At 50.5% G+C, this 14,599-nt stretch overlaps 1 protein-coding gene across 5 annotated transcripts in view; it reads left to right on the top strand.

Moving 5' to 3' along the window:
* The first annotated feature begins 277 nt into the window (after positions 1-277).
* LOC122370508 overlaps positions 278-14,599 on the top strand; it is a 33,283-nt gene continuing 18,961 nt past the window's right edge. For all 5 annotated transcript variants that reach the window (XM_043346162.1, XM_043346161.1, XM_043346160.1 and 2 more), the window contains exon 1: positions 278-415. The gene's annotated coding sequence lies outside the window, so the exon portion shown is untranslated. The remainder of the gene's footprint in view (positions 416-14,599) is intronic.

The following is a 14,599-nucleotide window of genomic DNA, read 5'->3' as shown; positions in this document are numbered from 1 at the left end:
TCACAGCCCCTGACCTTTCATGTAGGAACGGCAGCAGAGGCCTGGAGACGATGAGGACACTCTGCGGATATTCACATTCCTCAGGATACGATATGCACGGGCACCAACGCCAGACCCTGCCTTTAGGTGTGACCGAAGGCAGGCATTTCTAAAAAGTAGATTGTGTCATCGGGCGCCGGTATGGAGAAGCGGTGTTTTGCGCCGTGAGCTGCAGCTGCCGGCGGTGGGTGCGCGGGGCGCCGCCGGCGCTGGGGCTGGCCGCCGGCGCCGGCGCCTCTGGCAGAGGTATTTCGGTCGGCCTGCTCCGGTGACGGTGCTCGGTGCCGGTGGCCGCCAGTGGTGCGTCTGAGGTCGTCGCCGCCCAGCCGCTACTCCGCTCCTGCGCCGACAGCCGACCGGCCGCCACACCCCACAGGTCAGAGCAACAGGGGGCGAACAGTGCAGGTCAGAGGCAACAGGGGGCGACCAGCCCACAGGTCAGAGTAACAGGGGGCGACCAGTGCAGGTCAGAGGCAGCCGCAGGGAGCAGTGCAGGTCAGAGGCAACCGCAGGGAGCAGTGCAGGTCAGAGGCAACCGCAGGGAGCAGTGCAGGTCAGAGGCAACCGCAGGGAGCAGTACAGACTACAGGTCAGAGTCAACAGGAGGAGAGGGGAGCAGCTCAGGTCAGAGGCAACCGCAGGGAGCAGCTCAGGTCCGAACAACAGGAGGCGAGCCGGAGCAGAACAGGTCAGAGGCAAAGGGAGGTGAGGGAAGCAGCACAGGTCAGAGAGCCAGGAGCGGAAGGGGGCGGCACAGGTCAGAGGGACATCACACTGGGCACCAGAAGGCCTCCAGTCGAGCACCACAAGAGCCGCAACAGGTCAGAGGTCACAAGGGAGCACCGACAGGTCAGAGTATTATACCTAATAACGAAATGCTGTGCGAATTATGTGGGGTTACAACCTTTATCTGTATATCTGCCACAACACCTGTATGTCTGAAAATTCGTCATTCGCGGACTGGCGGACGGACGGACAGCTAACGGACTGACGGACGGACAGACTGGTTGACGGAGTAGCAGACTGGCAGACGGACAGCTGACGGACTGACGGACGGACGGCTGACGGACGGACAGCTGACGGACTGACGGACGGACGGCTGACGGACTGACGGACGGACGGCTGACGGACTGACGGTCGGACGGCTGACGGACTGACGGACTGACGGACTGACGGACGGACGGAGTCACGGACAGCTGACGGACTGACGGACGGACGGCTGACGGACTGACGGACGGACGGCTGACGGACGGACAGCTGACGGACTGACGGACGGACGGCTGACGGACGGACAGCTGACGGACTGACGGACGGACGGCTGACGGACTGACGGACGGACAGCTGACGGACTGACGGACGGACTGACGGACTGACGGACGGACGGCTGACGGACACACAGGCAGATGATGGCTCATGCCTTCGTGATACACAACGGACATGCCTCATGTATTGCAGCCGGAACGATCGCAAGACTGTGAATGAAAGCGGCGTGGCGAATGTGATCGCTAACAATGTGGAAGCTGCCGAAGCTGCCGTGTCGAATACACCAGAATCTGTTGAACAGATCGCGTATTCACTGGAGACGGAATTTTTGCTGCAAAGAGAAAAGAGGTTTTTGTTGCAGCGGCAGGCGTTATCAGATACCAGGAGTTCCTTTCTTATTGAACTGTGGAGTGTGGAGAAAGTTGTTAGATACGGCAGCTTCATAATAGACGGATACTCTTTTAAGTGTTATTGCACGCAACGGAAATATAATGGACGAAGCAGGTCCCAGATGGAAAAAAGGTTGTGCTGGAAGACGACGCTTCCACCGGCTTACCTACCATCACAGGATATAAAACGGACGCCATTTAATTGCGTCCCAGAAAAGCTATTTCTGGCACCTAAAAGCTGACTCGCCCCAAAATTGGTCCTCAGCACCTATTTGGTGGATACCAGCACCAATCATGGAAAATGACCTTAATTAGCTGTTTCTGGCACCTATTCATCGGTACGCCTTACTCTTTTTTCTGAATCTGGCACCTAAATGCTGAGCGTAGCACCAATTTAGTAGAAAAATGAACTACTGGCTGGTAGAATCATGTTGTTCTGGTATAATGACCCATGGAGTCTAGCCTAAAGGTTGCCAGTGCAGCTACACTCTAAGACAGCCCCGTAGTGATCTCAGCATTGTATATGACGTTTAAGTAAGCAAATAATATTGATTTGTTTGAAAAAAAACAATGTCATTTAAATATTTAAAAGTATTTATTTGTAGTGCTTAAAGGGAAACATTTTTGTGAGTAATTGTCTCGATTTTGACCATTAAAACGGGTATTGTATTTTTTGACGTCATCAAATAGCTCCAAAAAAGAAATGTAATGTTTTCATTCCGTTCAAGGCCGCTGAAGAAACGCGGGATCTTGCGTGGGACATTGTCCGTTGTTTGCCGCGCAGAGTTGTGCCGTGGTTGTGCCTTTTTCATCCGTTTCTTACTTATGTGTGCATGAAGCTTTGATTTTGTTTTTGGTTATTGTGTGACTGGTCAGTCAAACGCCCCTGTAGAAACCGGATGCTGCGTTTGATCGAGATGGAGTCAGACGATGATTGCAGGAAGCTAATAATATTGAAAAGAGGGCCGGTTGCGTGGCATGTCTGTTCAGAGTTGACATTTTGCTCTACTCCAGTTTATGACCTGAGAGCCTGGCTGGAAGTGACGGATCCAAACTTTTCACGTTAAAATGGCTGAGGGTGCAATAATCTCTACATAGCGGGCTGGTATAGGAGCGTCTTACTATGCTGCACCATAGCTGGCTAGTGATTCTCTTTTGGCTAGAAATGGCATTAATCATTATCTCCACTGGCGAAAATAGCACTTGACATCACCGAATGCAACGTTCATGTTTGTTAGGATGCATAAAATCAGGAAGATTACGCGAATTAGGTAGGCAAACGTGGAATAAAATAGGTGCTGGATGTTTTGGTTTTGGTGCTGAATCAGCAAACAGCAAATACGGAGTTCAACTAGACGATCTGGCAACTTTAGGCTGTGTGGAAGCAATTAGGTGCCAGATTCAGATATTAGGGTCGAATAAGCATTTTGGGGCTGATCAGCAATTAGGTGCCAGAAACAGCTTTTTAGGGACCAGAAACAAATATTCCCCATATAAAACAACATTGCTCTGCTGATAAATGTCCTGAGTATACCAATACTCAGTGTCCAGAAGAGGCCCTGTAAGACTGAAGGAGACTGGCGACCCTCCAGGAGCAACTGCTGAAGGACTCACTATCTCCGGCGGGTAGGGGAAGCGGGGGGAACACCGCCACTGTGGGAAACACCGCCACCCCATCTGGCGGCGAAAATATGCAATGTGAAGTGTAAAAGTCCGTTATTTCCTATTAACCGCACGAAGGTAAGCGTCTTCTGATTTGTGTCCCGGTGATTCAGTGTAATTGAAGCTTAATGTGGGCATTTAACCCTCGCATGTGTAGGGGGGGTCGGATGGACCCCCCCCCCCCATGGCTTTTCGCGAATAACTCGCGTAAAAAGCGGCCGATCGCGACGAAACTTTCAGTACCCTCGTATTGATCAATTTTACACCTACCCTGAAAATTTCATGACCCTGACCCAAATGACCTTTGACCTGTGACCTCTTTTCCGAGACCATGTTTGGCCGGAATCGCGATTTCGCGTATGTCGGCTCGCACTAGCCGCGTGTTTGCAAGCTTTTCGTGGTTTCAAACGTTCAAACATGTGATTTGATGTTACTCCAGTGTGTGTCAAGGTCACCTAAAGGTCAGGTCAGGTCATTGACCTTTGGTGACCTCGGGTGACCTCGGTTCACTTTTTCGAGTTTTACATGTTTCTAGGCTAGTTTTTGGAGCTGAATTCGAATTTAGCAACCATTTGAACATTTACGAAGTAGTTTTGGTGACTTCGTAACATGTTACGAAGCTGTCAGAGGCGGTTGACACGTACTACGAATACCCGTCACGACGCCTACTGGTTGACCTGACCTGACCTGACCCGACCTGGTCTAAATGCTTCAAGACATCATCTGTGATCAAAACTAACACGATATTCGTGATCAGCACCCCGAAAAACCCCTTAGCAGCCACACTTTACGACTTTCTAACAGGTCCCGATTTTCCCGACTTTGGGTCATTGACCTGACCTGGCAGTGGCGCAGCCAGGGTGGGTCAGAGGGTCAGCTGACCCCCCCGAAATTTCTGTCAGGGGCCGCTCGAGAGAGAGAGAGAGTGAGAGAGAGAGAGAGAGAGAGAGAGAGAGAGAGAGAGAGAGAGAGAGAGAGAGAGAGAGGAGAGAGAGAGGTCCTAATCTAATCGGACGAGCCCGCTTCGAGAAATGCCCACTGCGACACCTCGGGTGACGGGTCGGCCTGGGGCCCCAGGTGGACAGGGCCCGGGCCCCCAGGAGAACGGGCCCGGCCCCCTGGGTGGATGGGACCCGGGCCCCCTGTAGATGGGTCCGGGCCCCCGGGTGGATAGGGCCCGGGCCCCCCGGCGGATGGGGCCCCGGTGGATGGATCCGAGCCACCGGGAGAACGGGCCCCGGGTGGACGGGGCCCGGACCCCCGGGTCCCGCGAGAACGGGTCCAGGCCCCTCGGGTGGATGGGGCCCGAGGCTCCGGGAGAGCGGGCCCGGGCCCCCTGGGTGGAGGGGGCCCGGGCCCCCGGCTGGATGGGGCCCGGGCCCCCGGGAGAACGGCCCTGAGCCCCGGGTGGACGGGGCCGGACCCGCGGTTGGATGGGGCCCGGGCCCCGAGAGAACGGGCCCGGGCCCCCTGGGTGGATAGGGCACGGGCCCCTGGGTGGATAGGGCACAGGCCCCCGGGTGGATGGGGCCCGGGCGCCGGGAGAACGGACCCGGGCCCCTTAGGTGGATGGGGCACGGCCCCCCGGGTAGATGGGGCCAGGGCCCCCGATGGATGGGTCCGGGCCCCCGGGAGTACGGACCCCAGGCCCCGGGTGGACGGGGCCCGGGCCCCCGGCTGGATGGGGCCCGGGCCCCCTGGTGGGCGGGCCCCGGAGCCCCGGGTGGACGAGGCCCGGAGCCCAGGTGAACGTGGCCCGGGCCCCCGTATGGATAGGGCTTGGTCCCCCATGTGGATAGGGCCCGAGCCCCCGGGTGAATGGGGCCCGCTAGGGTGACCCGCTTGCTTCGCAACGCGAATAAGGGGTATTTTCGATCGGTGGGCGTTTGGTTGGTCTTGTGTCTGTGGGTTATGTATCCATTACGGTCGATTGCCTTTTGACGGCTAAGCATTTTGGTTTTGGGAAAAAATATCCATCGCATCGAGGTGCTCGTGTCTGATAATAACCATGCGTTCTACTATAGAACATGCCAAGTGTATTTCATGACATAGGTTGGCGTAGGTTATTGAAGAGTGAAAGCCATCGATGAATTACTATGTAGAGGTTTGAAACATTTATATTCTTAAGAATATTGTTGCTCGTCATGCAAAAGCGATGATTGGACCTTGGTCACAATTGAATGCTCTTCCAATCTATGCCCATTTCAATTGTCAAACATACCAGGTTATGTAGCAAAACCCCTGTAATTAAGTAAGTCATAAGCAAATGCTATTTTCTCCAGCAATTTGTTCCACCTTGTTTTTGATCAATTAGCTTTTCACAATTTTCCCATGAGAGGCGGTAGGTACATTTCTCTTGCCAACAAGCGTTGTTTGAACCCGCTCCGTCTGACAGTCACCCAAAAATAGCATTAAGTCCAAAATCCGTCCAAAACGTCAATTTTTCAAGCATAAGTGCCCTCACGGGTGCACGTGGCGCGTGCCATCCCTGCACCGCACACCATTCGATAGCCCGTTCGATTCTCATGCACGATACTGTGTTCCTCGTGCCGATCGGACCCACGGTTACCGAGATACTGCACGGGGACCGGACCCGTGTCGGGCAAGTTGAGCCATTGTCGCCCATTTTTGCAAGCCGATTTATGCATGTAAAGTCTATGACGCGAATTTGCACTTTTTGAGCACGCGCCATGTGCTCACCACCGGCCCGATCGAGCTGTGACTCTTCACAGGCACGTTACCCATCCTTGTTCTATAAGTTGCGCGAATTTCAGCGCACTATGGAAGTTACGTCGCGATCAGCCGCTTTTTTACGCGAGTTCTTCGCGAAAAAAAACCTTAGGAGGTTGCATCAACCCCTCCCCCCTGTGCCGGCGAGGGTTAAAACTTCTTACGAGCGAATTCACGTAATGAAGAAGAATAAAAGCACAATCTACTACAGCAGCCAATAGATGACTTAGGACAGGCACATGGGACTACTTTTAAATCTTGTGCGACAGAAGCAGGCAACAGTTCCGATTGCATATAATATGCTATGCATATTGCGGAATTGGGGCTCATATCGGACTCGAAAGATACGAAGTCATACGTCATAGTAACATATTTCTGTCGTGGTCAATTTGCGTAAAAAGTGAAGACCGGGTGATTACCGAGCTACTGTTCTATGCAAATTTTATGATTCAAACTCGCTCAGGGTTATCGTGCAGGTAAAGGGGGCCCGCCCAGCAGAATGCGTATGAAATATGGAGAGATTCTGAAAAATGGGTGGGGGCCCGCACACTAGGGGGCCCGCTTTGGAAGCGATGACCCCCCGAAACGAAATCCTGGCTGCGCCACTGTGACCTGGAAGGTCACCCAATGACCTAGGACCTTAAAATTGGGTATCATCGGCTTCCTCTCGTCACGGGCAACACGCTCGTTTTTTCCGCGAAGCTCTAGCTCGATCAGGGGCCAAACGGCAAGGGGGGTCCAACCGACCCCCCCCCCTACACATTAGAAGCTGGCAAACGCCGCACACATGCGAGGGTTAAAGAAAAATGCACATTCTCTTATGAAAATTCGATGAGTTGGGAGCACTTTTGAATGTCTTTAAGAATAGACTCATTTTGATTTACTTGATTACATCGAAAAATAATTGATCGGCTTTGTCCAGTAAGATAAGTTTGCTTGAACCGTGTAGTACATTCTTGCCGCTGGCGATTTTTGCTTGTGATCACTTATTGGGGAACACCGCCACTCCGTGGCGGTGTTACCCCGATTGAGGTTGCGGTGTTTCCTGTTCGTAGCGTGATAAGTGATGAAACTCCCAAAGAGACGCTTTTTTATGTTCGTAGATGTTCCTAAGTCGGGAATAAGCAGCTTCTTTGATTTTTTTACTTTATATTTTTCATGCATCCCGACCAAGCACTTGCCAGCTGTATAAAACTGGCAAAAAGCTGATGAACCTATACCTATTTAGGTGTCCATTACCGATTATTTGCGAAAATTACCACTTACCGACAGGAAACTCATCGCACGCGATCTTTGAACAATTAAAAGCTTTCTTAGGAATGGATTGGGTTAACATCAACACCGGTGGCGGGGTTACCCACACAATTTGTAGGCGGCAAATATGCAAGGTATTTTTAAAAGTCGTGATACATAAAAACCTTTTAGGAGCATGCAAAATAAGTACCTAGAACACGTGAGAAAATGTTTAAATATTGTTACCAAGACAATAACTACCAAGAGACTTCACACATATTCTCTCATTTTGGCGAAAAGCTTAGGGGGCGGTGTTACCCCCGCTTCCCCTATAGGAGGATATGAAAGACGGCTCGAGTTGGAAACAATGGACGCAAGATATTGCTTCAACTCGCCTTTTTTTAAGCAAAATTTTACTGGGCATCCGATAACCTTCGCAGGAATTCCTTTTTTACCACAAAACATGAGGAACTCCAAGATCCTTTGAGGTGCTCCGTGACTTGTTATAGATATAGCTGATGTGCGGTGCATTTCGCGAAGTTCCGCGACCTTTTACCTTTATGAGTCCGTCCGCACCCTCGTCTCCCATTGTTTAACCCTCGCCCGCACATGGGGGGGGGGGGTGGTTGCCACCCCCCAGGTAGTCTTTCTGCTCTGCACTCAACATTTTTAGAGCTAGAAGGCTGATTTTTCGTATAGCTGCTCCTCTATCCTTTCTTGATGTCCACTGAAAATTTCAAGTTTCTGTGACTTTTGGTTTCGGAGATATGACCTTGTTTTTCAGGTCATGTCATGACCCAAATGGCCAATTCTCAACATCTTGCGTTTGCCATGGGCCTTGTGAGCTTTTGACACCCTGATTTCGGCCTTTTTTGCCAGTCTTACCTCCCACCTATCATGGAACATGTTGTTCGACGATGTACAGGGGTCAAGGTCAGGGTCAAGGTCAACCTAGGTCATCTAAGTTAATTGCGTTTTAGGCGAGCTGAATTTACTTTTTGTGAAGTTTTTTGACTGCATTTTTGGTAAAAGCTTCTCAGAACATGATTACATGTAATATGGACCCAAAAACAATCGGTGCACACATCATTATACACACAGACACACACAGACATACAAACACATATAATTGACCTTGACCTAACTTGACCTGAAATGACCTCAGCAGCAAAATTCTGGTCGGATAGTGTGACAAAGAGGTTCTAGCTGGCTTAGCACCAGAAAACAGCATCGTCATCGGTATTTGATAAGCAGCGCACTTGATATCCAACGGTGACCCAAAACAGCAACATTTTTTAGTTTGACCTGACCTGGAAGGTCAATGACTGACCTGAGAAAGTAAAACTGGGTATCATTGGAATCGTCTCTTCCCAAAGAATCTTTTTGGTCTTTACCGCTAAGCTCTATCTCCAACAGGAACGAAATGGCGCGGGGGGGTGGCAACCACCCCCCCCCCCCATGTGCGTTCTAGGATGGGAAAATGGCATGTGCGGGTGAGGGTTAACCCGCGCCCCGCTGGGCTATTCAGCCATACGCGCCCTGCTGGGGGGGGGGGCAGATTCTGCCCCCCCTGTCTAACTTCCGAACCGATGGTCGTAGAAAGACGGGGAAAACGGCAATCGAAAGCTCTCAACAAGGCGGATCTTAAGAGCCCCAAAATTTTTTGCTTAAGTAGGTCAGAGGTCAGGTCAAGGTCAGGTCAAGGGTACAAAATGCAAGTTTCTACAGTATCGGCCTTGCACCGTAGTTGCCGAAGAATGGACTGAGACTGATTGCCCAAAACGTGTTCTGAGACTACCAAGACAATATTCGTTGCATATAATGTCATTCAAAGGTCAAGGTCAAGGTCAGGTCAGGTCAGGTCAGGTCACCAAAAACAAAATACAGAAAAGGGCATGTGCGACACATGTTTTATGGGTCATTTTACTCATAGAATTCAATAGGCACACTCAATAAGTGATATAGACCACCTCTGGATGAATTTCAGGTCGAGGTCAGGTCAAGGTCAGGTCAAGTGAGGTCAAATTTTGAAGTTGGTTGTGAAGGCCCAAAAAGGTGTCTATCTGATGCAGTTTTTCACGACGAATCGAATGGTGCTATTTTTGTTTCCGTACAAGGTCTAAAACTTCCAAAAAAAATCATTTTTCAAAAATTTTCTGTGTCGTGACGTCATAAAATTTTGAATAACTCCCACATTTTTTGAACCGATTCTTCTAAAAATTGGTATGTAGATGAACACTGACCACTTCTCTGACATATATTCCGGTTTTTTCGATACACTCAAAATTTTGGATTTTATAACTATTTTCCCAAAAAAATCAGTTTTTTGAAAAATTTTGGGCCAAAATCCAAAATTTTCAAAAAACCGTGATAACCATTTGATAGACAACGTAGAATCACGTATAACCTTTTTTGTTACGTTTTGATTCCTTTAAAAATGAAGATGTTAGCGGCGTTTGAAATTTTGCCGTTTTTGCGGCGAAAATGGCGAACATGACGTCACTAAAACGTCAATTTCTCAAAAATTTTCCGACGGATTTCGTTCAAATTTTCAGGGAACGTGTCAAATTGATGTATGATAAGGTACTGAAAGTTTGACGTCGCTGGCGTAACGCGTTTAGAAGTTATTGGCGAAAAACGGGAGGGGGGGCAGATTCTGCCCCCCCCCCCCAGCGGGGCGCGGGTTAATAAGCATACTTATATAGTCATGATAGGTACATACGAGCACGTGTGCCCCGTTCGAAATAACAAAAAAGGCTCATGCATAGTTGGTTTAATGGACAGGATGAGTTGTGTACATTTTACCTTGCATTTTGCACATCGGATGAACCTCGACCGCAGGCCGAGGCGGGCAAATTTGTTTGTTCGAATGCATTGCGCTGTGTTCGTATTTGTATTAGTCTGCCTATTGGTAATTTATTTAGAGGGTGGGGACTTCCATTTCGCGTCTAACTAGAGTCTAGACGCGTCTTTCCCATACCTGCTACATTGCATGATTAAATCGAGACATCCAGGCATTTAAACGGCACGTGCACTGTACCACACTTTTCAAAGTTTAATGCAATGCTTTAGTATTACAAGCCGTGTGGTTCAAGGGGTGTGGTTAAACACGTTGAACCAGGGGGCTGTCATCCCGAGCTTTCCTATGTGCCGGGCGCCCGACTGTTTAACATTACCCGTGACGTCACCGGGGCGTACACTTGTCAGCTGGCCTTCCCCGCAAGTTTGGCTTTGAATACGATTTTGAGGGTCACGGTTGTAAACAAGTTCCTTTCCGGAAACGTTCCGGAAACGCTGGAAACGTTGTCATCCTTTTCTTTTCCGGAAATTGCTTCATTACTAATTTGCGCCTAAAATCACTTTAACCCTCGCCGGCACAGGGGGGTGCACAGGTGATGCAACCCCCCTAAGGTTTTTCGCGAATAACTCGCGTAAAAAGCGGCCGATCGCAACGAAACTTTCAGTACCCTCGCATTGATCAATTGTACACCTACCCTGAAAATTTCATGACCCTGACCCAAACGACCTTTGACCTGTGACCTACTTCCGAGACCATGTTTGGCCGGAATCGCGATTCGGCGTATGTCGGCTCGCATTAGGCGCGCGTTTGCAAGCTTTTCGTGGTTTCAAACGTCCAAACATGTGATTTGTTGTTGCTCCCATGCATTAGGGTGGATGTCAAGGTCACCTGAAGGTCAGGTCAGGTCATTGGCCTTTGGTAACCTCGGTTCACTTTTTCGAGTTGTACATGTTTCTAGGCTAGTTTTTGGAGCTGATTTCGAATCTAGCAACCAGTTGAACATTTACGAAGTAGTTTTGGTGCCTTCGTAACATGTTACGAAGCTGTCAGAGGCGGTTGACACGTATTACGAATACCCGTCACGACCCCTATGGTTGACCTGACCTGACCTGACCCGACCTGGTCTGAATGCTTAAAGACATCATCTCTGATCAAAACTAACACGATATTCGCGATCAGCACCCCGGAGAACTCCATAGCAGCCACACTTTACGACTTTCTAACAGGTCCCGAATTTCCCGATTTTCGGGTCATTGACCTGACCTGGAAGGTCACCCGATGACCTAGGATCTTAAAATTGAATATCATCGGCTTCCTCTCGTGACGGGCAACACGCTCGTTTTTTCCGCGAAGCTCTAGCTCAATCAGGGGCCAATCGCGAGGGGGGGTCGTACCAATCCCCCCCCCTTGTGCCGTCGAATGACGCAAAATGGCCTGTGCCGGCGAGGGTTAAGCATAGGCTACTTCACGCTTTCCTAATTGCAAAGTGTTGCATTGTCCGCATGGTGAGGAGAACGCTAACCGGTCAGAACGGCGATGTGTTGTGAGGAGGGCGCCGACAGGTCAGGAGGGCGCTGTACGGTGATAAGGGCTGCGACAGATCTGGAGAACGCTGTCCGTGAAGAGGGCGCCGACAAGGCAGCAGGGCGCTGTATGGTGGGGAGAGCGCCAACAGGTCAGGAGGGCGCCCATGGTGAGGAGGATGCTGTACGATGAAAAGGGCACAATACGAGTGAAGAGGGCGCTGACAGGTCAGGAGGACACTGTATAAAGAGGAGGGCACGGACAAGGTGAGGAAGGCGATGTACGGTCAGGAGGGCGCCGACAGATCAGGAGGGCCGTCTACGGTGAAAAGGGCACCGACTTGTCAGGAGGGCGCTGAACGTAGAGGGCGCCGGTATGGAGGGCTTTTTATGGCTAGGAGGCCGCTATGCAGTGAGGAGGATGGCGACAGGTCAGTAGGGCACTGTACGGTGAGGAGGGCGCTATAATACGATAGGCGCTGCCAGGTCAGGAGGGCGCTGCCAGGTCAGGAGGGCGCTGACAAGTGTGGAGGGCGAGACAGATCAGGAGGATGCTGTGTGATAATGTCCATGAGGGCGCTAAGTGGTCTGCCCGGAGGGCGCCGAATGTGAAGAGGGTGCCGACAGGCCAGAAGAGCGCTGAAGGGCGAGAAGGGCGCCGACAGATCAGAAGGGCGCCGAGCAGACAGAAGGGCGCTGAAGGTGAGCCGAGGGCGCTAGATGGTCAGGATATTGGGAGTGGATATCCAGCATTTCAGGATTGTGGGTGTATCTTCACCCACAAAGAGATATAAAATTGTAAATCTGGGCGCCAGCACCGCATGATGACGCCGCAATTGCTTACCGTCGAGGACGACTAGAGTGCTGGACACTGAAAAGGCGCCATCGGCGCACAGAATGATCGTGGAAGGCGCCATCCAGGGCGCCCTGGATGGTGTATTTCCAGAGGGCGCCTGCTAGATTTGGGAGGGGCTAAAGCCCAGTGTGCCCCTCCCCCCTTGGCTGCGCCCCCGAGTCCTTTGTCTAGCGATTTTCGAAGTATGTATCGCGTCCGTAGGGGCCTTGGGACCTGCCGGTGACCACAGGGGCCTTATAAGGCCCCTGATGACTCGGGGACCCGTAGGCCGTGTAGGTACGGCCTACGGGTCCCGAGTCGTGTGGGCCATATCACCACAGGGCAACGCATCTTTTTCGAGATAAATGACCGTTCTGAAGCGTGTCGCTTTTTCCTGAGCATGATCTGGCGTTTACATAATATTAAGCGCCTGACGGCCCCTCTCCTGTCTGCGGCTGACAGCTTACTGACAAGCCACCTGGCGATCGCCAACTCAACCCTAATTACAACGTTGTCCGCTAGGTGGCGGGGTCATACAATCCCAGTCAGGACAAGGGATTCTCATGATTATTTTGCAATCATATTTTCCCCCTTTTTAAAGTCATTTAAAAGCGCTATTGCACAAGTAATTTTTCGATTAGTAGCGATTCCAGCCGCCGAATCAGGGTCCGGATGGAGCCAGGGAGCGTATGCTCCGGTGACGTCACCGTAGTGCTGCAGATTTGTAACATTAGCGAGCCCGGACGATCTTACCTAACTTATACGGCCTTGCGTTGAACCACACGGCTGCTGACGTCACTATCATATAGTTGTGAGCTTTTTGGCAGGTATGGGAAACACCTTCCAGCCCTATAAGGCCGGGAATTCAATAAATGTCACCTCGCTTTTTTTAGCAAAATCACCTCGGGCCTAACGGCCCTCGGAGTTTTCGCGAAAAAACATCGGTGACATTTATTGAATCATCCCGGCCCCGGGCAGGAATATATTAAGTCTTACACGCGTCTAGCTGGACGGCGGCTGTGTCTATCTTGTTGCGACAGCTAACTTAGACGCGTTTAGCTTGGAAGTCTCCGTCCAACAGTTAAAGACGCCAAGTTAGACGCCAACTTGGACGTCTGCTCAGTTAGACGCCAGTTTGACGCCAGTGGAAGTTTACACCCATAGGGTTTTTTGTTTTATTGTAGGTAACCAATGCATTAGGTATATACCGTTTACCGATTGTAGCATTTTCATGTATGCTTTCGCTTACGTTTTAATACTTTCCGAAGCACAGGATCTAACTAACGGTGTCGCATGTGTCTTCTCTTGCCCTTATGTCTTTTCCAAAACCAGGTTGGCCTCCAATAGCAGTGCCAAATGATTCAACAAGGTTCTGTGCGCTACCAAACTTATACAAATAATCGTCATTATCATCCAGAACCAATTGAAACAAGATCCTACCACGATCCAATTTCAGTCGTCATGTGTTGGCCATTGCAGTGTTTGTCGCAACAAACCGACGATGAATTCCGTATCCGATATTATTGTCAATTAGTTTTTGAAGGATCCTCACCAACTCTTTCGTGGTTGTTATTAACAATCAGCATGTCGGGAGAACATGCATAACAAAATCGCGTGTGCACAAGTGTTAATTAAATGAGTGTGACGAGAACGGGAAACTGCGGATGATTCAGAATATAAAGTAGAACTTGGAAAATAAGTAGGTACTTGAATTTCATTTGCATATCATTCATGGCGCGGTCGGTGGAAGAAAATGAAATGAACCCACCACAAAACACACAGAATCCTGTTCTAATTACTCTCACCGAACTGCAGTTTCGTGCTCTCCTGACGAGAGAAAACTCGACAGCAACACCACGGGCATGCCGCCCGACGGTAGCCTTGGATGCCAGTGACGAAGACTGGAGATTGTTTCTCTTTCAATGGGAAAGATACAAGACAGTCGCTGGACTTGTTAGAGAGGAAGCCATCAGACACGAGCTCCTATCGGCATGCAGCCCGGAGTTGGAAAGACAGTTGTTCCACTTGCGAGGAACAACTCTAAGTCAGTCGAATGAGGCCGATCTTCTCTCTCAGATAAAGGCGGTGGCAGTTCGTGGCCTGCATACTGCGGTTCATCGGAGCC

Source organism: Amphibalanus amphitrite, unplaced genomic scaffold, assembly GCF_019059575.1.
Source record: "Amphibalanus amphitrite isolate SeventyFive unplaced genomic scaffold, NRLGWU_Aamphi_draft 001138F_arrow, whole genome shotgun sequence".
Lineage (NCBI taxonomy): Eukaryota > Metazoa > Arthropoda > Thecostraca > Balanomorpha > Balanidae > Amphibalanus > Amphibalanus amphitrite.
The sequence above is the reverse complement of the archived record's forward strand: the minus strand, read 5'-3'. Positions and strand labels throughout refer to the sequence as shown.